Consider the following 27,331-nt stretch of genomic DNA (forward strand, 5'->3'; position numbering starts at 1 on the left):
CCATTCTGTAGGTTTTCTGTTTACTCTGTTGATAGTTTATTTCGGCATGCAGAAGCTCTTAAGTTGAATTAGATCCCATTTGTCAATTTTTGCTTTTGTTGCGATTACTTTTGGTGTCTTTATCATAAAATCTACCATAAAGACAAATGCACATGAATGTTCATTGCAGCACTGTTCACCATAGCAAAGACATGGAATCAATCTAATGCTCATCAAGAATAGATTGGATAAAGAAAATATGGTACACATACACCATGGAATACTATGCAGACATAACAAGGAATGAGATCATGTCCTTTGCAGGGACATGGATGGAGGTGGGAGCCATTATCTTCAGCAAACAAACACAGGAACAGAAAACCAAATACCACATGTTCTCACTTATAAGTGGGAGCTAAATGATGAGAACACATGAACACAAAGAAGGGAACAACAGACACTGAGGACTACTCGAAGGTGGAGGGTGGGAGGAGGGAGAGGAGCAGAAAAAAATAACTATTGGGTACTAGGCTTAGTACATGGGTGATGAAATAATCTGTACAACAAACCCCTATGACATGCATTTACCTTTGTAACAAACCTGCACATGTACCCTCTGAAACTAAAATAAATGTTAAAAAATAAAAAGTAAAAATAAATAAACACTGACTGTATTTTAAGTTGTAGGAACACTAAGACGAATGAATGAGACATTGTTTCTACCCTCCCCAAATGACAGACTCGGAACTTATTCTGTAGATGTGCAGCCTGGGGTGAGAATGTGGATGAGGGATGAACAAAGAGGGCACAGAAGCTAGGGGAGGCAGTTGTGGAGCACAGTATTACATTCTATTATATTCCGTGTATATACAGGTGAAACTGATATCTCTAGGTGGCTGTTGACTGAAATGCAAAGTTTAACAAACTCTACATGCAATATATTCTCTTTTTTTCTAAAAGAACTCACTTATTTAGGAGCACAGTTTCTTCTCAGGTAGATGGGTGGAGTTCTTTTTGCATCCTTACAACTCTCAGAAAAGAAAATTCTCAAGCCACCCTAATCATTAGGCTTTGCTTATGCATGAAAAAAAATGAGATGATAAATAAATGAATTATCTAACTGACAAAAGCCTTTTAGCCATTTCAGATATTCATTTAGAATTACCTGATATGAGACTTCAACAGCCATTTTTGGTGCCAGCATTATATATTACACACAAACACACACACACAAATCATACACACACCCCCACACACCCACACATCATATATACATACATAAGTGAACTGCCTCTCTACGTGTATATGCATGTATATACACATATGTGTGCTTGTGAATGGTTATATACATGAAACCAGAAATTAGAAAAGTGATTCCTCTAAAATCTAATTAAGGACAATCCATGGGGTTCAATTGTAAAGCCCTGGAGAAAAAAAAAAGAGAGAGAGAGAAGAAATGTAAGCAATTTCACTTGATCTTGACCTTGAGTGTAATTGTTTCTTACAATATGTGAACACATGAGTACAAATTATTTTACAGATCAAGCAAGAGGAGAAAAGAATAAGAGTTATGGACTAACCTGAGGAAATATATGGTGTGTAGATGGAGCAGGGAAAATACGAGGACATCAATTGAGTAGGAAAATGCCAACATCGATAGGGATTGGGCAGGATGAAGTGTGTTGCAGGATCGCAGCCACTAATCAAGGATACAGTCCCTGGTGACTTGCTTTTCTTCCCTGTCGAATTTCTGCAAGAAGAGGAAGTTTCAATAACTCAAATCCATACAGCTCATCACTGCTTCCTTTCAGACAGGAAATAATCTGGATAAAAAGGATCCTGAAACACTGGCCTCCTCGATGCTTGCAGAGAATCACTGGCCTCTCCTATTCTGTGATTTGGATGTGACTAGGAGTAATAAAATGGATTTAGTGTGCAAATGCCTCCATCAGCTTCTCCCTTTTTCCCATAGGAGTATTATCAAAAGTTCTTAAATTCTTTTAAATATATAATAAAAATTGTTTTTGTAAATCAGCATAGGTCTTTACTATTCTGGTGCAGGTTTTTCTTCTCATATTCTCAACTCATGCTTACCCTTAGAGATAATGAAGACTACTTTGACACTGAATTCTTTTTTCATTGTTTTTATATATTAAATTTGTCTCTTCAAATAGATTATAAGCAGCTTGAAGCTCAGAATCATTTCCTCAGTTTGGCAACCGATTACTGAACATTCTCAGCTTCTCATGTCTTGTACTTGGCATTACGGCAGAGGCTCCTCAAATAAATAAGATGCTGCTGTAGTTCTCATAATGCCTACCTATATTGATTCTCTTTTGCTAGTTATTTTACAAATGTATTAGAAAAAATTATTTGGTTAATTGCTAGCACACCTATATTGTGGATCAGTAGTCAGTATTTGATGAATCTTAATAAAACATTTTAAAGAAACTACCCAGATAAGTGATAATAATAAACTGGGTGTCCTTATCTCTTGAGATATTATAAATAAGTCTTCACTGTTTGATTTCCTTTGACACCAACTAAGAGTTCCTGATTCTGAGCAAATGAATAATTATTTCTATATTTTGTATGAAGCCTTGCCCTTCTTACAGCAGTATTTTCTCCCTAAATTAAATAATGAGTTTTGCAGGTGTCTTTTATTTTTTCTAGAATGGATATAAATTCTAATATGACGTATACATTCATCAGAAACAAAATTATTGTTTGTAGATACCATATTTTCTTTAGGCACTCCTCCGTCAATGAACTTTTAAGTTACTTCAGTGTCTTGGCTATTGTGAATAATGCTGTGATGACTGTGGGAGTGCAGATATCATTTTAATATTCTGCTTTCAATTCCTTTGGAGATTATATGTATATACATATATATCCAGAAGTGAGTTCGCTGAATCATAGGGTGGTTGTTTTTCAGTTTTTGAGGACCCTCTATAATGTTTTCTATAGCAGCTGCACCACTTTCCCACCAATGATGTACAAGAGTCCACTTTTCTCTAAATCCTTATCAACACTTGCTTTCTTTTGTTATTGTTTGTTTTTCATAATAGCCATTACAACGGGTATGAGGTGATACCTCATTGTGGTTTTGGTTTGCATTCCCTGGATGATTAGTGATGTTGACGATCTCTTCGTATACCTGTTGGCCATTTGTATGTTTGGAGAAATGTCTATTGAAATCCTTTTCGCATTTCTTAATTGGGCTATTTGGTTTTTTGCTGTTCAGTTGTAGGAGTTCCTTATGTATTTTAAATATTAATTACTTATTAAATATAAGGTTTGTAAATATTTTCTCTCATTCCATAGTTTGTTTCTTCATTCTGCTGATTGTTTCCTTTGCTGTGCAGAAGCTGTTTAGTTTGACGGAGTCTCATGTGTGTATGTTTGCTTTTGTCAACTATGCTTGCTTTGGTCAACTATGCTTTTGGGGTCGCATGCAAGAAATCATTGCCAACATCAGTGTCAAAAAACTTTTTTCTATGTTTTCTTCTTAATATTTTCATTTCAGGTCTCAAGTTTTAGTCTTCAATTGATTTTGAGTTGATTTGTGTGTATAGTGTAAGATAAGGATCCAATTTCATTCTTTTGCATGTGAATATTCAGTTTTTCAATACCGTTCACTGAAGACATTGCTTTCCCCATTGATATTCTTGCTGCCCTTGTTGAAGACGAGTTGAGCATATACGTATGGTTTTATTTCTGGACTCTCTATTCAGTTCCATTGGTCTATATGTCTGCTTTTTATATGCAATAAAATATTATCCAGCTTTAATAAAGCAGAAAATTCTGCCATTTTCTTTTTTGTTTGTTTTGTTTTTGTTGTTATTGTTGTTGTTTTAGTATTTATTGATCATTCTTGGGTGTTTCTCGGAGAGGGGGATTTGGCAGGGTCATAGGACAATAATGGAGGGAAGGTCAGCAGATAAACATGTGAACAAAGGTCTCTGGTTTTCCTAGGCAGAGGACCCTGCAGCCTTCCGCAGTGTTTGTGTCCCTGGGTACTTGAGATTAGGGAGTGGTGATGACTCTTAAGGAGCATGCTGCCTTCAAGCATCTGTTTAACAAAGCACATCTTGCACCGCCCTTAATCCATTTAACCCTGAGTGGACACAGCACATATTTCAGAGAGCACGGGGTTGGGGGTAAGGTTATAGATTAACAGCATCCCAAGGCAGAAGAATTTTTCTTAGTACAGAACAAAATGGAGTCTCCTATGTCTACTTCTTTCTACACAGACACAGTAACAATCTGATTTCTCTTTCTTTTCCCCACATTTCCCCCTTTTCTATTCCACAAAACCGCCATCGTCATCATGGCCCGTTCTCAATGAGCTGTTGGGTACACCTCCCAGACAGCATGGCGGCCGGGCAGAGGGGCTCCTCACTTCCCAGGCCAGGCGGCCGGGCAGAGGCCCCCCCCCCCCCCCCCCCCGCCTCCCGGACTGGGCGGCTCCTGCCCCCCCCACCTCCCTCCCGGACGGGGCGGCTGGCGGGGCGGGGGTTGCCCCCCACCTCCCAGACGGGGCGGCTGCCGGGAGGAGGGGCTCCTCACTTCCCAGACGGGGCGGCCGGGCAGAGACGCTCCTCACCTCCCAGACGGGGTGGCGGTCGGGCAGAGACACTCCTCAGTTCCCAGACGGGGTCGCGACCAGGCAGAGGCGCTCCTCACGTCCCAGACGGGGTGGCGGGGCAGAGGCGCTCCTCACTTCTCAGACGATGGGCGGCCGCGCAGAGACGCTCGTCACTTCCCAGACCGGATGGCGGCCGGGAAGAGGCACTCCTCACTTCCCAGACTGGGCAGCCGGGCAGAGGGTCTCCTCACATCCCAGACGATAGGCGGCCAGGCAGAGACGCTCCTCACTTCCCAGACGGGGTGGCAGCCGGGCAGAAGCTGCAATCTCGGCACTTTGGGAGGCCAAGGCAGGCGGCTGGGAGGTGGAGGTTGTAGCGAGCCGAGATCACGCCACTGCACTCCAGCAAAAACCAGTCAGGCATGGCGGCACGCGCCTGCAATCCCAGGCAGGCTGAGGCAGGAGAATCAGGCAGGGAGGCTGCAGTGAGCCCAGATGGCGGCAGTACAGTCCAGCCTCGGCTCGGCAACAGAAGAAGACCGTGGAGAGAGAGGGAGAGGGAGAGGGAGAGGGAGACCGTGGAGAGAGAGGGAGAGGGAGAGGGAGACCGTGGAGAGAGAGGGAGAGGGAGAGGGAGACCGTGGAGAGAGAGGGAGAGAGAGGGAGAGGGAGAGGGAGACCCTGGAGAGAGAGGGAGAGAGAGGGAGAGGGAGAGGGAGAGCTGAACTTTGAAAACAGAAAGTAACTGCCAAAAGGGATTATTTAGGGCACAGATTCCCCCCTTTCATTATCCTTTAGGTCCTCAGTGGTGAGGGCAGGGGACAGGAGAGGAATTCTGCCGTTTTCAGTAACATGAATGAACCTGGAGTACATTCATCAAGTGAAATAATTGAGAGCCAGAAAACAAATAATAACTGATGCCACTTATGTGAGGAATCTAAAATAGTCAAACTTACAGAAGCAGAGCAGGAAATGGTGGTTGTCCAGGGTTGGGGAGAATGTGGAGTTATTAGTCAAGGGGCACAAAGTTTCAGCTATGCAAGATGCCTGAGACCTAGACATCGACTCTATAGCACAGTGTTTATAGTTAACAATACTGTACTGTATACCAAAATTTTTTTTATGAGGGTAGATCTTATGTTAAGTGTCATCACAAAAAAAAATAGTAATATTAAATAAAGACAGTCTTGGGTGCGATGACTCATGCCTATAATCCCAGCACTTTGGGAGGCTGAGGCGGAGGGATCACATGAGGTCAGGAGTTTGAGATTAGCCTGGCCAACCTGGTGAAACCCCGTCTCTACTAATAATACAACAATTATCCAGGTGTGGTGGTGCATGCCAGTAATTCCAGCCACTCAGGAGGCTGAGGCAGGAGAATTGCTTGAACCTGGGAGGAAGAGGTTGCAGTGAGCCGAGCTCGTGCACTCCAGCCTGGGCGACAAGAGTGAAACTCCATTTCAATAAATAAATAAATAAACTTTGGGAGGTAATGGATACGCTTATTGCATAGATTGTGGTGATAGTTTAATGAGTGTCTACTTTTCCCCAAGCTCATCAAGTTGTGTTCATTAAATATGTACAGCATTTTGTGTGTCAATCATACATCAATACAGTTGTTTGAAAAAGGAAACAAAACAATTAATCTTTAAGCTGACTATCAAGTTTCCAAATCCATTTATCTATTGGAAATTATCCCAATTAATTAACTAAAGAGTTGGCAGATTAAGAAGAAAAGCTACTCAATGTTAGCTGGAGCTGTTTTCTTGGAAAGCAGTTAAACTGTTTCTATCTAATGAAGGGAATCGTCTTGATCTTAACCATATCATTTTTTCCCTCGGTCTCTCTTAGAGTTTCACACTTGTTCTCCAGCTATCTTTTATGGTCCAAGGTCAAGGGCCAATTTTCAGGACAATGTTCCATGTCATGACCCATCCACCACCACCACCACCACCACCACCTTCTCCTGAAATCAGAGTAGTTCAGGTAGTCCTAGTTAATTGATTTGATGAATATCTTTGCATTGCCAAAATGTAATCAGTGCTTGGCATTTAGCAGGTGAAACCTAGAGGTTAGCTGAGTTCTTCCCAGTGGAAATCTATTTGAATCAGATTCAACCTCCCATTACGTAGCCTGGGAGGATATATACTTTAAACCAAAGCTCTCCAGGAATTTTTCTTGTTATAAGGTGAATAGTTCACCTGCCTGGCTTCTGTAGCCATGGATACACTCTCAGTTTTTTCCTGTGCTCTTTTAGGGGCAAACCCCTGCCTTCTCACCAGTCTCTACCAGAAGTTATTCAAATTAAACGTCTTATTGTTTTCATACTTTAATTGAAGATATGGACAGTCACAAAATGGGTTTCTTTGCACACCCACCATAGCCACTTGTAACTACAAAGATGTTCTTCTCTTTGTTCTTTTTCCTACTCCGGATCAAGTAAGTTTCTATCCTCATTTAGTAGTTTCCTTGTCTGAAAAATTGGTAGTAGCTAATAACTACATTTTAAAGTGCTATCTGTCACAGCACAGAAGAAAGATTATGTAGTATTCTGGATAATAGCATAGACTTGGATCCAGATTGTTTTAATTTAAGTCCAGAGCCTGTCATTTACTTGCTGTGTGACATTGGGTAGTCTGCTTAACCTCTCTGTGTCTCACCTGTAAAACAACTTCAGGGATTGTCAGGAAGATTAAATGGATTAAAGTACATATAATGCATATGATAGCATCTGGCTTACAATAAGTGCCACAAAAGTATTTACTATTATTACTGCTATTAACATAAACAGACTTATTAAAGTGTCTTCCAAACTCAAATAGTTGAATTAAAAGGGAATCTAATGCAAGCTGCTAAGAAAATATTTTTTCTGAATGTCAACTATAGAAATTCAAAACATACTTAATGAATAACTAGCTATTACTAACTGGCTTATAATATGCCTTGACTGAAAATGATGAGGCGTCTGTCATTAGACAGTTTTAAGATATTTATGAACTGACACTGATGAGATTTGGTCTCATTTCATCATTTATGGCATATTATCTCATTTATTTGTGGTGTGTGTATGTGTGTGTGTGTGTGTGTGTGTGTGTGTTATATGTAACCAAATGCATTTTTCTCTAGAGTGCATTTACCTGAATATATCTTCCCTGCATATTTTTCTTTTTATGTTTATTACAACCCTGCAAATACTTAGGACATGTGCTAACTTTCACTAGAACCACATGGACACTGATATTAATAATGTGTCCATAGTCACAAATCCACATTGGTAATAGGGTTGTGGGCAAAACCTATTTCCAAGGGACTCCACGACTAATTAATATATATGTGTGTGTGTGTGTGTGTGTGTGTGTGTATTTGAGATGGAGTCTCACTCTTGTCGCAAAGGCTGGAGTGCAGCGGCATGATCTCGGCACACTGCAACCTCCACCTCCTGTGTTCAAGTGATTCTTCTTCCTCAGCCTCTTGAGTAGCTGGGATTACAGGCGTGTACCACCACACCTGGCTAATTTTTGTATTTTTAGTAGAGACAGGGTTTTGCCATGTTGGACAGGCTGATCTTGAACTCCTGACCTCAGGTGATCCACTCACGTCGGCCTCCCAAAGTGCTAGGATTACAGGCGTTAGTCACTGCACCTGGCCTTCACGTCTAATTTTTAAAATAAGATCATGCTTCTAGCCAGTTCCTGTCTTTTGTCTATGACTCTAAGAAAGGAATATTAAGCATGTCACAAAGAATAGAATGTGTTTTACTCATAGAGTAATGCTATTGGAGTACATAACAGAGAATATAAATTTGGTGTAATTTTTAATAGGGCTATTAAAATCATTTAAAGTAATATTTTATCTTATTAAAATCTCAAAATACATACTTTATCAAAATAAAAAATAAACTTTCTTTGACCCAGCAATCAAGTATAGTGAAATCTTTATGCAAAGTGATCTTCATTGCAGCTTTGATTTTAAGAGCAAAAGGCAATGTTATGTAGCTATTCAAAAGAATGTAACAGATCTGTAGGAAGTAACACAGAGATTTACTGATAATATGCTAAGCAAAAATGATTTCTGCAGAACAGCATGTACAGTATTATTTTATAGTTTTAAAAAGAATAAAAAGTATGTAAAATACACATGAATATTTATGTAGGGGAGTGAGGGAGGGTAAGCATCTGTGTGAAGGTTCATGCCTAACCTTTAAACACAGAGACTATCCAGAAACGGGTTAACTATAGAAGAGAGGGGAAGTAGAAAACTTTACTTTTTTTGTTAACGTGCTTTACGGTATTTGAATTTTCAAAAATAAGCATGTATTAATTTTATAATCAAACATAAAGCTTCAAGCACACACTATGTTAAATGTGTTTGATAAATCCAGTGTTCAGGGTTATAATGCTTGCTTAGACTAACTGGTTTCACATGGGTACCTGTGACCAGCGTAAGGTCATTGCTAGGCAAAAACACTGTAATTTCTAGAAACAAATAGAACGTTCTACATACAACAAAAAATGTAAGTCATAGCATTTTGGAGATAATGCTGAATCTCATCAGGCACAGTCAACCAAAACCAGGTTCATTTCATTCCCAGAATTTCATCTACATTTGCCAGAGATTTTAAATTGAATAATGGACTGACTGTGCGTGAATGAAATGCATGCATTTCTTTTATATTTCTGAAATAGCAATACAGGCTGAGACCCCAGCGGGGGAGCAGGGGAGCTGGGGGTCTGGGCAACAGTAGAGGAATGGTGTTGTGTGAGATAGGGACTTAATGAGATAAGGGAATATGTATTTTTGTGAGGGGAAAAAACTTCATAACATTTTTCATATGAAACATACACAAGAATAATGGAATAGATTATATCTTATGAAATGTGGCCTACAGTAAGTTACTGTTGCATGTCTTCCTTCCATAGAAAAGGAATGAATTGGAGACATTCACTTATAATGAAAATTGTCTGTATTTTTCTCAATTGAGAGAGTTCATTGAGACTTCATAGAATAGTTTTATTACATATTACATAGGAAGGAAAAAACACAATTTTTTTGTTCCAATAACAACCTTTTATCTAGCTCGACAATGCACTTCCACGGCAGCTGGATCAAAAAAAAGAGACTGCTGCAATTCAGAGTCAAAGTGGAGTTTCTTTTCGAAGTGGTCGTCAACAGCTTTTAGCAAATGAAGGAAGGGCATATCTTTCCGGGGAAAATGAAGCACCCCTTTCTTTGGCCCAAATGATGGTGAAGCTTCTTTTGTTTATTGGTGATGTTTTTTTTTTCTTTTGGTTTTTGTTTGCTGGTTTTTGTTTTTTGTTTTTTGTTTTTTTTCCCAACTGTTCGTTAAAAAGAAGAAAATGAGAGAGAGGACAAAAATGTGAACGTTATGCTATTTAGTGGTCATGCTCTAGAGGTTTTGAAAAAATAGCCATCAGCAGATGCATCAAGATATGACAGGGTTGCACATTAACTATTTTCCTGTCATACCAAGAATTCTGGAATCTTGTATTTTATTGCAAGCTGTCATCTCACCCACATTTTCAAGGTGACCTCAAGTCTTCTAGGTTCTCCTTCTCAAACAATTCTCATGTTTCTAGATTTGAGCTCTTCTAAACACCTCTGAGTATGACCTGAAAAAGTTATTTCTCCTTAAAATATGTCCGACAACTTCTCCTATGACTATCCTGTTTAAACATTCAAAATGACAGTATTTCCACTAAAACCACCTCTTTAACTGATGTTCGAACTTGAATGTGGATTCTCCTTTTGTAACATGGACGTATAGTAGATATCAGTGTGTCTGCTGCTTCTGTTTGTTGCTAAGGTTCATAGGGCATGTTCTCTTTTCCAATACTTTTTCATGAAATACATTTTGTGATTTTTGTCATTGTTCCTTTGTCCAGGGATTCTTTAGGACAATTGTTTAAAATCTAAGCAGTTAAAGCCCGACATTTTGGCTCACGCCTATAATCCCAGCACTTTGGGAAGCCAAGGTGGTGGATCACTTGAGGTCAGGAGTTCGAGACCAGCCTGGCCAACATGGTGAAATCCAATCTCTACTAAAAATACAAAAATTAGCTGGGCATGGTGCCACATGCCTGAATCCCAGCTACTTGGGAGGCTGAGGCAGGAGAATCACTTGAACCTAGGAGGCAGAGTTTGCAGTGAGCCAAGATCATGCCACTGCACTCCAGCCTGGGCAACAGAGCAAGACTCCATCTCAAATGATAATAATAACAATAATAATAATAATATCTAAGCAGCTAAGAAGTTTTAATTTATTTTTGTTGTTTATTTCTGATATCTGGAATTTTATTCAGATTATGTGGGTGGTACGTCTGTACATTTTTAGAATGTATTGAAGTTATCTTTGAACCTAAGCCTATGAGCAACTCTTGCAAATCTTCCATTGCTCTAAAAAAATACAAACTCCTTCTTTGGTTTTAAGTTTTATATGTAAATATTTATTATATCAAGCTTGTTGGTGATATTATTTAAACCTTATTTGACCTTACTTATGTTTTTAAATCTGTTTATTAATAAAGAAACACATTGAAGCTTCTTCTTCTAGTATTATTATTATTATTATTATTATTATTATTTTCTTTAATTTTTACTTTAAGGATACACAGGCAGGATGTGCGGGTTTGTTACATAGGTAAATGTGAGCCATGGTGGTTTACTGCACAGATCATCCCATCACCTAGGTATTAAGCCTAGCATCCATTAGCTATTCTTTCTGATGCTCTCTCTCCCCCAACAACCCCAGACAGAGCCCAGTGTGCGTTGTTCCCCACCATGTGTCCATGTGTTCTCATCATTCAGTCCCCACTTATAAGTGTGAATATGTGGTGTTTGGTTTTCTGTTCCTGTGTTAGTTTGCTGAGGATAAGGGCTCCTACATCCATCCATGTCCCTGCGAAGGACATGATTCCATTCCTTTTTATGGCTGCATAGTATTCCATGGTATAGATGTCCCACATTTTATTTATCCAGTATATCATTTTAGAGTTAAATTCTCCATCAATCTCAAGATGATTTTCCACATCTATTTTGCTTTATGTTGTTTGATACATAAAATTTGTGCCATTTAGTGACTTTGTGGTCATGGTGAGTGGTAGTGATTATTATATGTGATGAGTTTCTTGGTCCTGCTTGATGTTTCGGGCATACATTCTGCCACCGGACTTTTAATTTTCTGCCACTGCATGAGTCTCTTTATTTACATTTACTAATATAACCTATTCCAATCCTTACTTAAAACTTTGGGGGGTCTGGGACTTGAACTGCAGATAAGTGGCTTAATTATAACCTTGGTTCATGACACACCTATATTACCCATTCTAAAGCAAAACAAAACAAACAACAACAACCAAAAAAGCCTTACTAAAGCAAAAAGAACCTGAAAAACTACCCAGCAAATGATTCCCCAGATGCTGCGTTCACTTTCTTTTTCTCACACTCCTCTTTCTCCTCTTACTCTTCATGGTTCTCCTTCACACTGCTTCTCTTTCCCCCAAAGATTTCCATCTCTTTTGTCTCTATGTTTTGGCTTTGTGTTGTGAGGATTTATTTAACTTTCTCTTGTAGGCCACCAACTTGACAATGATATTGTACCAGTTCCTCTATTACACTTTCAAATTTTTAAATTTCTTCTTACCTTTCCAGGAGGTTTTGTTTTTGTTTTTGCATGTGATCTAAGTCTATCCACTTGAGATGTCTCATTTCCGGTTTTCTTGGTCAAAAGTATCTGACTCTTCAATTCATTCTCCTTCTGTTGGATCTACCAGCTGCCCCAGGTGACAGAGACCCTTAAGTATGTTGCTGTTTTCCTTTGTCTATTCACTGTTTTCTGCTCCTCCACCACCCGCAGACATCAGGTTGCTTGTGTTTCCAGGAAGTGGACCCTTGTCGAGTGGTAGAAAGCTAACAGTTCTGTTCTCTGTAGACCGATGAAGCACTTCCTGGTGAAACATTTCTGCTGTTGGAATGAAGTTCCCAGTTTACCCTAGATCAAGCCTGTGCCTTCTGCTTTTTTTTTTTTTTTTTTTAATTTTAAAGGTAGAGGTCAGTTTACCACTCTAGTTTTTCTGTAGTTCCATGGAGATTAAAGTGATCCTAGAATCACCCCCAGGACAGCACACAACTACTGGACACGTGAGGCCATTACCTAAGGACACCAGAGATTCTGTAGGTAGCCATCAAATCCCAGAGAGGGAAGCCATCTTGCTGCCCAGGATGATTTGCCAAGAGGCCAGTTGAAAAGATCACAGTGTTCCTAGGAAGATCACGCAAAACCTGAGATCTTAGTTGGGAAGGCTAAATGACAGTCTGTTTTCATGACACAAAAGGAAAATATCACTAAATAATACTATGGCCTTCCTCTCATGCCAACTCAGAAGGCATTTTCACTCCCATCTCTAGGCCTTTCCAGATCTGGTCTCCTGTGAATACAAACTCTCTTTATATTTTATCTCTGACTTATAATGCAAGCTCCTTAAGGCCAAGAGTGTTTTATCTTTGACTATGTTATGTACAAGACTGATCACAGAGCTAGAGCTAATTGGTGGTTTTATATCATCATGATCATTACTATATTAAGTGTAGGTGTATATTAACCTGACAATTCAAATTTATAGGCTAGATAAATGGAGAATATTTGCTCATTTCATAAAAGTGGTTTGCCCAGGGCTTATTAAATCTCACATTCTTAAAAACATTTTATCAACGTAGAATAGGACTTTTCAACAATACACATTTTGTAAAGTGGAAAATGCAATCTAAGCTGGATTTTTAAAAAGAAAAGTTTTCATTGTGAGATTCCCGTTTATGATTGAAATCTCCCAGCGTTATGTTCAAACAGATTCCATCTTATGGGGTCTCTTGAGTATTCTTCCATCTTTATAATTTAATGGAGTGAGAAACTTCTCCCACAAACATCCTGCACTCTAGGCCTGTAGTCTAATCTCATGCTCCAATTTGCATCCTTTCTTTGCTCTATTAATTGAAATTAAAATAAAACGTGCTCTTTACTGCTGCTGATCTTATAGGTATACATTATAAATTGATAAACAATTTGTAAGAATTCATTTTAATCAAATAATGTATTAGTCTCTCAGCAAAATCCTTTTTTTAAAAAAAATGTTTTATCTTCATCTCAGGGTTTCCTAGAGTCCTTCTTTCGGTCCCTCTGTCATAAGAAATTTTGGATTCTTTTTCACTGGATGCAGATATCTCATTCAACTTGTTTTTGTTTGGTTTTAGTTGGTTTGGTTTGATTATTTACGTCATAGCAGATGTCTGACACTTGATCAACTGTTAGACATATTTTATTGCAAGAAGTACCATTACATGGTGTTACTAAGCAAGAAAAATTACTGTCAATTAAACTGTGAGACATCACTAAGATGGGCCCTGATTTCAAAGATGTTAAAATGTTAAAGTATAGGTGGTCTACAAGTGAAGAAATATGGAAATAAGTATTTTGTGGCTTCTGATGCAGAAACAAAGAACTCCTTTTTTTTTTTTTTTTTTTTTTTGAGACAGAGTCTCGCTCTGTCACCCAGGCTGGAGTGCAGTGGCATGATCTCAGCTCACTGCAACCTCCGCCTCCCGGGTTCAAGCAATTCTCTGCCTCAGCCTCCCAAGTAGCTGGGATTTCAGTCCCCCACCACCATGCCTGGCTAATTTTTTTTTTTTTTTTGTATTTTTAGTGGAGATGGGGTTTAACCATCTTGGCCAGGCTGGTCTTGAACTCCTGACTTTGTGATCTACCCACCTTGGCCTCCCAAAGTGCTGAGATTACAGGCGTGAGCCACCGTGCCCAGCCCAAAGAACTCCTTTTATGTTTGCAGAGCAACGATCAGTTTGATCCCTGCCACTTTCCTTTTCAACCTTCCTGAATTTCTAGAATAGCCTTATCACAACAGGGAGCACATAGCAATGCCTATTCCCACCACCTGTGGGTCCTAGTAAATCTGGTTCCCTGAAACAGGGCTAATCCTGGCAATGTCCTTACAAGTCACCATTTTCCCATATTGACCACAACACTGAATCTTTCTTGAATGACTCTATTTTCCCATCTGGCCTGATAGCCCCTCACTAAACCTGAAAACTGTGCAAAACCTAACCTGGCTTGATGGAAGACCTGAAATTTTGTGGGGTTCTTTCTAGTTCTTTCAGTATGGCAGCTGGGAAGAATCCTGTCCCTTGTACTTCACCTATGCTGTTCTTAAGAGAACCATTTGTTGCCCCAGTCTTCCTATGTCCTACTTTCCTCCTCCTCGGACATCAGTGCCTACTGTCATCAAGGCTGTGACCACTATCTCCTCTGGAGATACATTTACCTGCTGGATTTCCTATACTTAACCTGCTGGATTTCCACATCAGCAGTCAACTCTTCTTGATAGTGGTACCTGAATCTTGCAATAGTCCCCAGAATGCTTGGCTGTGTATTTCTGGAATTCTTTTGAGAGATGGGGTCTTAGTATGTTGCCCAGGCTGGACTTGGACTCCTGGCCTCAAGCCATCCTTCTACCTCAACATCCCAAGTAAGTGGGATTACAGGTGTAATCCTGTGCCCAGCTTGCAGTTCTAGATTTAAAACGAGTTGGCTGTTTTGATGATCTGGAGCTATAATGATCAGCATAACCACAATAATGCCTCTCCCAGACCCATCCACACAAGGTACTAAACTAGCATCCAAAACTCGATATAAATAAAATAAATAAATAACTCACCTTTCCCACACATTTTCAGACTCCAGGGCCATAGTCTCCTCTAGTTAATGTTGTAATGTTTTATATTCAAAACTCAGCTGCCACCACCGAATTATCTCTAATTGGCTTAGATTGAGGTGGTCCATGGATGTCATTGTAATCCCTGACTGGACTTGTGGGTGTCCCTTCTCTCTGTCTTCTGCCTTGGCCTATGAAGTACTGCTGGAACAATGGTTTTCTCTGGGCCTCTGTGAGAAAAGGGAGGAAAAGGAAAAGAAAGACAGAGCTATGAGAGCAACCATTCCTTTGCTTCTTAAACCAGACTTCATAGAATGGAAAATGGGGTGAACACAGTTTTGTCGAAATGAAGTCTGTCACTCTCATTTGGAGTCCATAACTCAGAGTAGAAGAAAGGCTTCATAAGGCAGTAAAAGACCTAGTTTAAAACTGGTAGTTGGTCTGCTTATTTCTCTGATACTCAATTAACCCATTGTAAACTAGGGAAGACTATCTTTCCTGTGTGGACATTCTAGCACAAGAAAGGATGCAAATAAAAATGGCATCATCAATGCAGAAGAATGCTGTGAACTTTAAGACATTACACACCTGTAAAGGAAAGTAATTCATCATTTGAATAAAAATGATCTTGTCACATATTGTTTATTCTCCACCTCCTTTCTTTCTACCCTGGACCCGACACTCTGAACATTGCTGCCAGCTTTGGTGACCTTGCCTCTAGGTGAAGGTGCCTGCATACATACTGTATTCACAGACTGAACACTTGTCCCTGAAGGGCTGGGTTTAAGATAGAAAGAGATGTAAAAAATGGTGGAAATGCCCAAATGTAGAAGGCAAGTTTGAAGCTTCTGCATCTAGTTTGATTTGAGATTAAATGGGGTGCTGTTGATCTACATACCTTCCCTCGCCACACTTAATTTTGAAATGCACTTCAGATCTCATGCTATTCTACAACCTGAACAATAAAACCATGCTGTTTGTAAACAAAGCATTTCACGTATAAGAAACAGGCCCATTGTGCATTTTTTTTCATTTTATCCACATTTTCCCATAAAATCTATTTGTATGCCCACTTTTCAGACTGTTTCATTGCATGATATTTAAGCAATGGTCAATCCTATTTGTGCTACATTTATGGGGATCCTTGAATTTCCAAAAGTAAAGAGGAGAATCTGCTGTTTAGCTAAGAAATCTGTTCAACTTAATACAGATTTTATACCTTCTCTTAAATCCCAGACTGAGCTCTTCTTTTCCAATTCTTCAGAAATGAAGAAGCCCTTATTTCTGAAAAATTTATGGATGCAGTGCATCTCTCTATCATTAAAGGCAGACAGCATCTTTCAGATATAATGGGAATATGAGTCATCACCCTAAAACCTGATCTGGTCCTAATTCAATTAAATCATTACATTCTTGTCTTTCACTGATTTTCTTGCCTACGGAAAGCCATGCAATGAATGTGTTAAATGGCTATTTTTAAATAGTACGTGCATTCAAAGAAGGAGAAAAAACACACACACACCATTTAATGCTAAAAAGGGAAATAAATTACTGTTTTTTTTTTTTTTAACAAATGGCTGGGAGGGTTATAATGTATTAGTTTTTTTTTTTTTCCAGAGGTAATCTTAGATGTGGAGTGAATGAAGTGAAGTCTGTTATCAATCCATAACATCTGCCGCAGTGTCAAGCGATGAAATGGGTGACTCCGGAGCCCAAGACAGCTGGGACGGCTTTCTTAATGCAGGAGGGTATTGTGCAAACAAACAGGCCCTGATACGGTCTATGGTTGTCACAATTATTCAGGCTGGTGATACATCTTCCCGTATTAGCTGCTTGAGCAGCCCTATTTCTTTTAAAAGTAAACTACTGTATAACAATCACCATCCTGGCCTGTAAGTCAGTGAGCACAAATAGAATAAATACCCAAAATAAAAATAAATATAAATTAAAATTTATCGCCAGAGCAATAAACTGTAAAACAGATGCAGGATGAAACAAAACAAGACAAAACACCTGGAGGAGAGGCTGTGGAGAGAATGAGCAAACACAAATCCCAAACCTTACTCACAACAAAACAAAACTCTGAATGAGTAGCAATTTTCCTTACACTTTACAGTGTTAGGGGTTCAAGTGTCTTTCAAGCTAAAAATAAAAACACTGTTTGGGGCATCTAATTTTAATTCATTCTTCTTTTGAGGTTTGTGACCAACATTGTGGGAATGGTAATTACAAATGAGGAGGCCTAAGTATTAAGCATGAGCAAAAGTTCTCTAAAATTAGGAAATGACCTAATTCAGTAATGTATGTACATAAATCTGTAGCTAAAGGAGATGCTGAATTTAATTACAAACAGAATCTTGGTTTCATCTAGCTTTCTAGAAGGCACAGAAATGTTCTGATTCTCGTTCGTAAATTTGTCTTTCTAACACATCAGGAGCCTGGATTTCCAGCTGAAATACAACACCGTGCATTCTCCAATGTATAGCCTAGCTTTGGGTCAAAAATCTAGGGCCTGCTGCAAGAATTACTGTGCACTCAAGTTCTCTGCACACTGAGCACTAACTAAGGTTCATTGGAAAGGAGACTCTTGTGAGGCCTTGAAGCACATCCATTCACACCTAATAATTGTACAGATATGAAAAGTAACATCAGAGAAGTAAAGATTTTTCTAGGAGGCCATTTAGGTTTTGCTCTGTGCTTTATTCTATCACATTAGGCTGCCTTATTCTCTGTTATCTGCATATCTATGGTAGTATTAAAAGTAAGCCATTTTCAGTTTGTGTTAACAAGATGGATGTCTGAAAACTAAATACAACTGGAAAATTCAATCCAAGTTACTGAAGTTTGACTGAGATATATTGATTCTTAAAAAACAAGATAATAAACTCTAAATATCCAATGAAATATTTTTATTTTTAATTTTACGAGGTGTGTACTGGTATAAATTTTGTAACACACATTTTTTAGTGTGTATACATTCTTGATTAAGTCAAGCCCAAGTGCCATGAAAGCTCAAAAATACACAAATCAGTGTGTCTGTAAAGAAGGGTTTATATCTTAATCATTATTGTATTTTTCTCAACACCTCACACAATGCTCACAAATAACAGTTGTTAAATGCTGTTTCAACTTAAGTATCTCTGTTGCCTTTATGTAAGCAAAAATAAGCTCAGTTTCTTAGAAATCACGTGTCAACATCGTGGAATATTTCCTCTCTGATAATGGGACATCATTGCTTAGTCATTCATTCATTCATTTGAGAAGTGTTTGTTGACCATTCTTGTCTGGTCTATTCAGTTCTCCACATCAGAGATAAAACAGACAACCAGCGAACAAGGAAGAAATAGCACCTGCCTTCAAGAAGCTTACAGTCTATCAGAAAAGAATGACATTGAGCTAGTAATTCTAAGTATTACAAAGGAGAAATTTAGGCAGCCACATCTGTATGTAGAAGGAAACTCAACCTGGTTTGGGAGGCAGTGCTATGAAGCCATAGGCCAATTCTCCAAGGAACTACTTGCATTTAAGTTAAGGTGCACAGGCCAATTCTCCAAAGAACTTGCATTTAAGCTAAGGTGCCATAAAACATTTCGAGGTAACAAATGGGAAAAAAATAGACCACACCTAGATACTAATGCTGCCTGTCCTGTTCTTTCATTGAGGAAAGAAAAGCCAAATTAATGCCCAGTTTCAAGTAGAAATATATTTTTGGTTTTGGAAAGAGAGTGTTGGGTTTGGTCACATACAAAAAAAAAAAAAAAGAAAGTCAAGGAAGAAATCACCTGTCGGGTTTAGATATGTAGAGTCAGAAGGATGTAATCCTAGACAAAGAGAAAGGCATGGACATTGGCAAGAAAAAGCACGGGGAGTTCACAAAACGTGTAGGGCTGATCTCCAGCCAGGAGCGCACATTTGTTGTTTAGTGTTTGGTGTCTATTTTGATTGGTTCAAAAAGACTTTGCTGAAATGGCATCTTTCCTGTGGAGGCACCCCAGTCCCACTAATGCTTCTCCTTCCCAAAACACTTACTTAATTCTTCTCATAGCACTTTTATTTTTATAACAGATGTTGTAATTTACTCATTGATTATCCTATTTACTCTCTGTATTTTCCCATTGGAATAAAAGTAAGGGAAGGATCTGCATCTGTTTTGTGTGTTGATGTATTCTGAGCTTCTAGACAGTCCCTGACTTACAGTAGCTACTATAAAAAATTATCGAATTGAACCTAGGGGACCTGACATGTTTTGCTCCATAATTCAGTGGTTCATTGCTGTTGTCCGCCAGGTCAGTCTGACTTGCTGTAGCATATAGATTCCAGCTGGTGGAAGGTATAGCTTTTCCTAAAGCCCTGGGCTGGAAATGGTACAAGTCCTTTGCCTTCAAATTTTATTGTCAAGAACTCAATCACATAACCACACTTAACTGCAAGTGAGGATAGAAAATGCAAAAACCACCAGGTGTGGTGGCTCACGTCTGTAATCTCAGCTCTTAGGGAGGCAGAGGTGGGAGAATAGCTTGAGTCCAGGAGTTTGAGACTTGCCTGGGCAATATAGCATGACTCTATTCTCCCCACAAAGGAAAAAAAAAAACAAGTGTAGCTCCCCTCAAAAGCAACAACCTCCCCAACTTTAAAAAAAAAGAAAGAAAATGCAAAAAGCATATATCCCCAAAGAAAGGAGAGTGTATTTTGATGGACAATTGAGAGTTTCTCTTACTTTGACCATACAACCAAATCACTGAAGGGAAGGTCTCTTCTTCAAAGTGTTACTGCTTCTTTCAACCAAGGCAGAGGTGTTTGTGAGAAAAAAAATCAAGTACATTCCTTTGCCAATATTAGAATGTAACTGAAGGCATTATCCATCAATATTTTGTAAGTATTACAGAAGCAAAATTATGGAAGAGTAGCACATTGGCCTCATTAAAATATTTCAATAGTTAATTATATGCTATATATTTAAGCATTACATACCTCAGATATATTTGTATTGTCAAGAGATCAATCATCAAGTTAATAAATTATGCAACTTAATTTTAAGTATGATTAGCCTAAATTATTTTTAATAATTAAAAATTACAAACTTGGAAACAACATATTTAGAAAGTTACACGAAAAAATTTAAAACCTAATTTCTTTTTCATTGATTCAGTAAAGTTCCCATCATCTCATTTATAGAAATTAGTATTCTAACTACGCTTATCTTTTTAGTTTACAAAGCTAACAATCAAATTGTTACATTTTATACGTCCAGAAGAGCTAAGAGAGCATTTCTTGCCCTCTTAGAATGAGAGGGGAATTCCCACTTAATGAGTGACAAATGTGTGTCAGTAAATCATATGCATGTTGATTTTCCAAATAGCTTGTGAGAGGGGCTTTGGATCTAGGTTAGTCTAAATCCAAAACCAAAGGAAGTTATTCTAAAGAGGCCCACAATTTATTAATTCATTTATTCATATTACTTATTAGACACCCATGTATAAATGTCTAAGTGCTGAGGGGCAGAAACCTTGTCTGTCTTGTTAGCAATGATAGTCTCACTGCCTTAAACATTGCTAACAGGATTATGCATTCAAAAAAATCTTTGTTGAATGAATGAATGAATGAGTGAATGCATGCTTAATGGTTGAAAATTTACTGTGGGCAAATCATTGTGCTGGCTGCTCATAATACTGTGCTTGGGGTAAAACCTTGAGGATATTATATGAGGTCCCTTAAGTCTCTCTCTCTCTGTCTCTCTTTCTTTCTTTTGATTTGAATCCTATACTTCTCCTATGACAAGTCTGATTAAAAAAAAAAACAGTTTTTCAGGATCTAAACATTCAGGAAGTTCCTCTGGTATTTGTAATTCTTTAATGGCGCAATATTTTCTAGACCACTAGAAATGGTGCAATATTTTCTAGACCACTATTTATTTACATAACTAACTCATTGCATATAGCTCATTTAAAAATACCTTTTCAGAGGGAGGTGATGAAAATGGAATTGGGTACTTCAAGGAATCTCAACTAAATGATTATTTTTTAAAGGCAAACTTGGCCTTTTGCATTAGTATTTGAATCATTCAATTTCTATATCTGAAAATGCATTTGCAAGCTTGAGAAGATATGCCTTGGTCTGCTGTTTTTCAAACAATGATTGAGAATCAACAGAGCGGTTAAATCAATTGTGTAGGTAAAAACTAGGTTTTGCAATGAAAGACAATATATTAGAATAAAATGAAATGAAATGACCAATATCAAACTACACTACTCAACAAAGGTATAAGTCTTGCTTTATAAAACATTTTTATGTATGAATGTGTATGTTGAGTCAAGATATAATCTTCATGTTTAGAAACAGAATAATTTGAAAAATATCTCTCATGTAGGCATTGATAATTGATGGTAGTTTGAGAGAATAATTATTTTTCTTCTAAAAGGTCAGGATACTAGCGTTATGGTCTATGGAGGTCAATGACTTGGCAAAGACCTCTTTCTGGTGTGCAGTGATAATGGAAGCCACAATGTAATTGACATTATTCAAAATAGCTCCTGCAGGTGATTTCTTCCTTGACTTTTTTTCATATGCGGCCAAACCCAACACTCTCTTTCCAAAACCAGAAACATATTTTTTACTTGAAACTGGGCATAAATTTGGCTTTTCTTTCCTCAATGAAAAAGGAGGCCATACAGCATCAGTATCTCGGTATGGTCTATTTTTTTTTTTCCCCCATTTGTTACCACAAAAGGTCTTATGGCACTGTCTACATTGGTTGCCCTCCTAGCTTCTCATCATAGACACCTTTGTCAACAGAAATGACTGATTATTCAGGGTATTTAGAACTGGCTGGAATTTGCCAAACTGGGTTTCAAACACAGGTCAAAAATCTATACATGGCCAAAAAAGGCACTCCCATTTATATTCCATTCTTCACTTTTTAGTTGGTTTTGGTCAAAAAGAAAAATTGCTTTAACCATATTCCTATTTGTTCTGAATCTATCTGGGGCTAGATATAAATGACACCTATTTTAAAAGTTAGTTCATGGTGTAAAAGAAACGAGATTTCTCCTTCTCTTTCACAATATGGCTCCTTGCCTTATATTTCATTGCTGGACATAATTATTACATCATTTAGGTCTTAATGCAATGCCTATGTTGCTAAATTGTGATAGCAAGCCACTGATAAAGTCCTTTGGTTAGTCACAGACAGCTTCTGTAGATGTCAGCTTGTATTCACCACTGGTGCCTTTAAGCAATTGAGTTCTTCAGTAACTTTGTATACTCCCTCAGTTAATTAGGGGCTCACACAATCTGGGGACTCACTTGAGCTGATGGATGTCAGTACCCTCTCAGGATGCTAAACAGATGACTCCACAAATTCTGAAGGTGCTTGAGGTGATGCTAGCAGATGTATCTATAGCTATTTTCTAATTTTCACTAGGAAATCCACAGAACCACATATGTTGACTTGAGGGGTCCCAAATTCTCTTCTACCAAAAACTTTGCCCCCCCAACAGTGCAACATGGTTACCACTGTAACTCTATTAGAGATTTACTTCTATGAGTTAGGTATTTATTCCCTAGGTACCACACAATAAAATGGAATTATTTGAAAAAGTGTTAACAATTTATAAAGCATTATCATCTCAATAAGAAGGTACTTGTTTTATTATCTCCTAGGAGGAAGTCCAGTGGTGACTTTATGGAATAAGAACATGTTTTTAGAAAAAAGAAAAAAAAAAGATGGCTTTGGCTCCAGTCCTAGAGATGCAACTTTCTGGCTATGGTACAGGTAAAGTCACCTGGACCTTCTGTTGGTCAGGGGATAGTAAATCCATTTGTTCTAGTCACCTTACAAACAGGGCAGTTGTATGAAATAAGGAAATCAGGACAGTTGCAGAAATGGACATTCCATGATGACCAAGAAAACAGTCTCTGAACCAGAAATGCTTGGGTTCAGGTCCTACCAAGCCACTGCTGATGGAGTGACCTGCTTGTTAACTTCTCTGTGCTCAGTCTCCTGATCGTTAAAATGGGAATGACAATAGTAACTAACGATACAAAGGTGATTGTAAGGGATGAATGAATTCTATGTGAGTCCCTTGGAACAGTGCCTATGACACGGTGTGTGCCACAAAATTGCTAGCTGTTATTAAGTGGGCTTTGAGAAGTGAACATTTAGAAATAATGTAGAAGATCTCATAACAGCTGGGCCTCAGAGTCCCACATGAAGATGAAACAAACTTCATAAACTTGGATGGAGCAAGTATAAACTACCAAACATAATACAAATAAATGTAAATTTTCCTTCGAAGTTAACATATTTATTTTATTATAACTAAATAATAAAAATATATACTTACAATAAATATTAAAAAATAAGTAACTGACTCAGTTATTTCAATAATGCTGCCATTGCTCAAAATATATATATATATATACATATGTATATATATATATATATTTTTTGAGACAGTTTTGCTCTTATTGCCCAGGCTAGAGTACAGTGGCAGAATCTCGGCTCAGTACAACCTCCACCTTCCGGTTTCAAGCGATTCTCCTGCCTCAGCCTCCCAAGTAGCTGGGATTACAGGCACCCACCACCACGCCCAGCTAATTTTTTTTGTATTTTTAGTAGAGATGGGGTTTCACCATGCTGGTCAGGCTAGTCTCGAACTACTGACCTCGTGATCCACCTGCCTCAGCCTCCCAAAGTGCTGGGATTACAGACGTGAGCCACCTCGCCCGGCCTGCTCAAAATATTTTTAGAACTCTTTTCTTGAATTGTCTTCAGTCAGTTTTTGAGCTATCCAAGGAGATCAGTGGTTTTTTGTATGTCAAAGAGATATCTGCATTTCCACATTCATCGCAGCATTATTCAGATCAGACAAGATATTGAATCGACCTAAATGTCCATCAGTGAATAAATGGAGAAAGAAAATGTAGTATGTACATATATAATGGAATACTATTTATCCTTAAAAAGAAGGAAATTCTATCATTTGTAACATGAATGAACCTGGAAGATAATATGTTTAATGAAAAAGCCAGACACACAAGGACAAATATTGTATAATCTCACTTATATGTGGAATTTTAGAAAGTTGAACTTGACCGGTATGGTGGCTCATGCCTGTAATCCCAGCACTTTGTGAGGCCGAGGCAGGCAGATCACGAGGTCAGAAGTTCGAGACCAGCCTGGCCAATATGGTGAAACCCCGTCTCTACTAAAAATACAAAAAATTAGCCACGCGTGGTGGCACACACCTGTAGTCCCAGCTACTCAGGAGGCTGAGGCAGGAGAATTGATTGAACCCAGCAGGCGGAGGTTTCAGTGAGCCGAGATTGTGCCACTGCACTCCAGCCTGGGTGACAGAGCGGGACTCTGTCTCAAAAAAAATAAGAAAGTTGAACTCATCGAAGCAGAGAGTAAAATGATAGTTACCAGGGTCTGTGGGGAGAGGGGCAGGGAGACTGGAGAGATGTGAGTCAAAGGGTACAATGTTTTAGTTAGACAGGAGGAAGAAGTTCAAGAGATCTATTGTACAACATGGTGATTACAGCTAATAAAAATATATTGTATATTTGAAAATTGCTAAGAGATTAGATTTTAAACATTCTCATCACAAACAAATAATACTTATGCCAGGTAAAGCATATGTTACATGGCTTGATTTAGCCATTCCACAATGTATGTATCTGTTAGAACATGTTGTACACCATATATACAATTTTTACTTTCAATTAAAAATAAAAAAGAAAAGAAAATCAGCGATATAATTTAATGATCATACATTATTTCATTGTACTTTTAAAAAATTAATCAGTTGGTATTCCTGTTCTGAGCATTTTTAGGTTGGAATTAAGTCTACCAAATTCGTGCTTTTTATTCCAATGGAAAAGATGTCTTCTGTCTCCAAAGGATTCATTTCACCCATGATTGAACAGCTTTTCAGTACAAGTCCAGATTAAATAAATACTTTAGGTTTTGGGGACTGCACTGTCTTGTCTCAAATACTCAACTCCACTGCCACATAGTGAAAGCAGTCAGAGACAATATGTAAATGAATGAGGATGGCTGAGGGCCAATAAAACTTTATTTCAAAAACAGGTGGCTGGCTGAATTTTGCAGCTCAGCTGTAGTTAGCCAACCTCTGATTTAACCTCTGTGATATTGAGGAGATAATCTGTCTAACATTCAGAATGAGCATTAAATGATGCAGCTTTATACCTGACACATTGTCGGCACTCAACAAATGTCTTTCTTCCCTTCCCAGCAGCTGTGGTTGTAGTAGAAATCACATGTGCTTGCATCCAGAAAACTGTTCAAGTTATGGCACGAATTAACTTCGTAATTCTCTGAGTTTCAGACCTGTCATCTGAAAAAATCAGGCCAACTTTTATCTCCTTTTGAGCTCATATAAAATTTAAATATGACAAAATATGCAAAATTTATGCCACAGAGAATGTACCAAAGATCAACTGTTACAAACTCTCTCTGGGGATTTCCATTTCAAAGTGTTGTTAGAAACCTTGAAACCCAAAGGGCAGATAAATCACTCATTATTTCTCATCAAAAGTAGCAGATTTTGGAATTCTCAATGGTGTTTTTGGTAGAAATCAGGCTCCATGAGAATATATATTTAGGTGTCCCTTTTTTTAATTCTCATAGAACTTTAGAACCAAAACCAACTGTCAAGATGAGCCCATCGTTCTCATTTTACAGGTAAGGAAACTGAGACTCCAAGAGATTAAATGACATGCCCAAAGTCACTCAGCAACTCGGGAAGGGTTCAGACCAGGACTCCATGCTCAGGACTCTCAGTGTAGGAATTTCATACTATAACATGAAGTCACTCTACTATAACTTGAAGTCACCCTACTATAACTGGAAGTCACCCACTTCAGTGGTTTTCATGCTGAGTAAGCTTGAAACAAGTTCTGCACTCTTTAGGCCATCTGGTTATCCATGATCAGATTAGCAAATGCAGAATTACTTAACCTGCTTATATTGCAAAGGAAATGGCTCTGGCCAATCACAGAGTAGGACATTCAGTAAACAGGAAGGGTTTCCCATTGCACCTCCACTGTATCAAATGAGGTATTCGGAGGACAGACTGGCTGACATTCATTGCTTGGGATAGGGTTTCAGTGACATTACTGAACTTGTGCACCTGCATTCCACAGGATCACACCTTGGAGGGCCCATGACACTATTCTTCCCTGCTGATATAACCTAGAAAATGTCACTGTACAAACTATACGGCATATATGGCATTTTGAACACACTGAACAATGACATGACATTTTGAGCTGCTAAAAGCAGAGCTACATGGTGTCTACACTGCACATATCCTAAATAACACCCCTCCCTTGTTCTGCCCTTTCCCTTTCTTTTGGTTATCAATCGTCTTTACCTCCATTACTTACCAAATTTTCCATTTTGTCCCTTAATAAGCTCAACTTTGCTGGAGTTTTTTTAACTGCAAGGTGAGAGCCTCATGATCGCTATAGCATTTTGAATGCACTTTTTCTTCTGCTTCTCTTTCTTCGTTGTTACTTTTCATATAAACAGAAACATAAGTCAGGATTCTCTTCAATCAATCTTCAAACAAGGAAAGATCTTTTGGTTGCTACAATTAGAGTCTTTATCATTTCATTTGAGAGTTAGTATGTATAGATACATATGTATTAGCTACTTAGGACTAAGACATATTTTGCCATTGCCAGCCTATCCTAAGTGCGTACTATATATCTTGCATGTTAAGGGACATCTCTATAAATAAGAGTTTTTAGAAGTATAGTTTTTAAAATGCTGAATGTGTACATTTCTTTATTTTTAAAACTCATCTTTATTTAATTAAACTCATAACATTTAGAGTCCATGGTAATTGAAATGGCTGATAATAAAGTACATTTTCTACATATATATATTATATATATGTTGTATATGAAAACATTTTCTGCCTGCTTTCACATTTTTTATTAAAATATTCTGTTGATTATATTCCCAATAAAAATCAAATGCGTAGCTATGTATATTTTGCAA

General features: G+C 38.3%; 1 long non-coding RNA gene across 3 annotated transcripts in view; it reads right to left on the minus strand.

Annotated features, from left to right (window-relative positions):
- LOC107976911 (uncharacterized) overlaps positions 1-26,847 on the minus strand; it is a 97,879-nt gene extending 71,032 nt beyond the window's left edge. For 2 of the 3 annotated variants that reach the window (XR_010146792.1, XR_010146791.1), the window contains exons 1-4: positions 26,713-26,847; positions 25,514-25,661; positions 15,307-15,533; positions 1,560-1,729 (exon numbers count right to left, since the gene is read on the minus strand). This is a non-coding gene — a long non-coding RNA (uncharacterized LOC107976911). Of the gene's footprint in view, positions 1-1,559; positions 1,730-4,585; positions 5,006-15,306; positions 15,534-25,513; positions 25,662-26,712 lie in introns of those variants that run through there. The other variant, XR_008537671.2, reaches the window with a different exon arrangement.
- Between the last annotated feature and the right edge of the window lie 484 nt (positions 26,848-27,331).

Source organism: Pan troglodytes, chromosome 8, assembly GCF_028858775.2.
Source record: "Pan troglodytes isolate AG18354 chromosome 8, NHGRI_mPanTro3-v2.0_pri, whole genome shotgun sequence".
NCBI classification, from domain to species: domain Eukaryota; kingdom Metazoa; phylum Chordata; class Mammalia; order Primates; family Hominidae; genus Pan; species Pan troglodytes.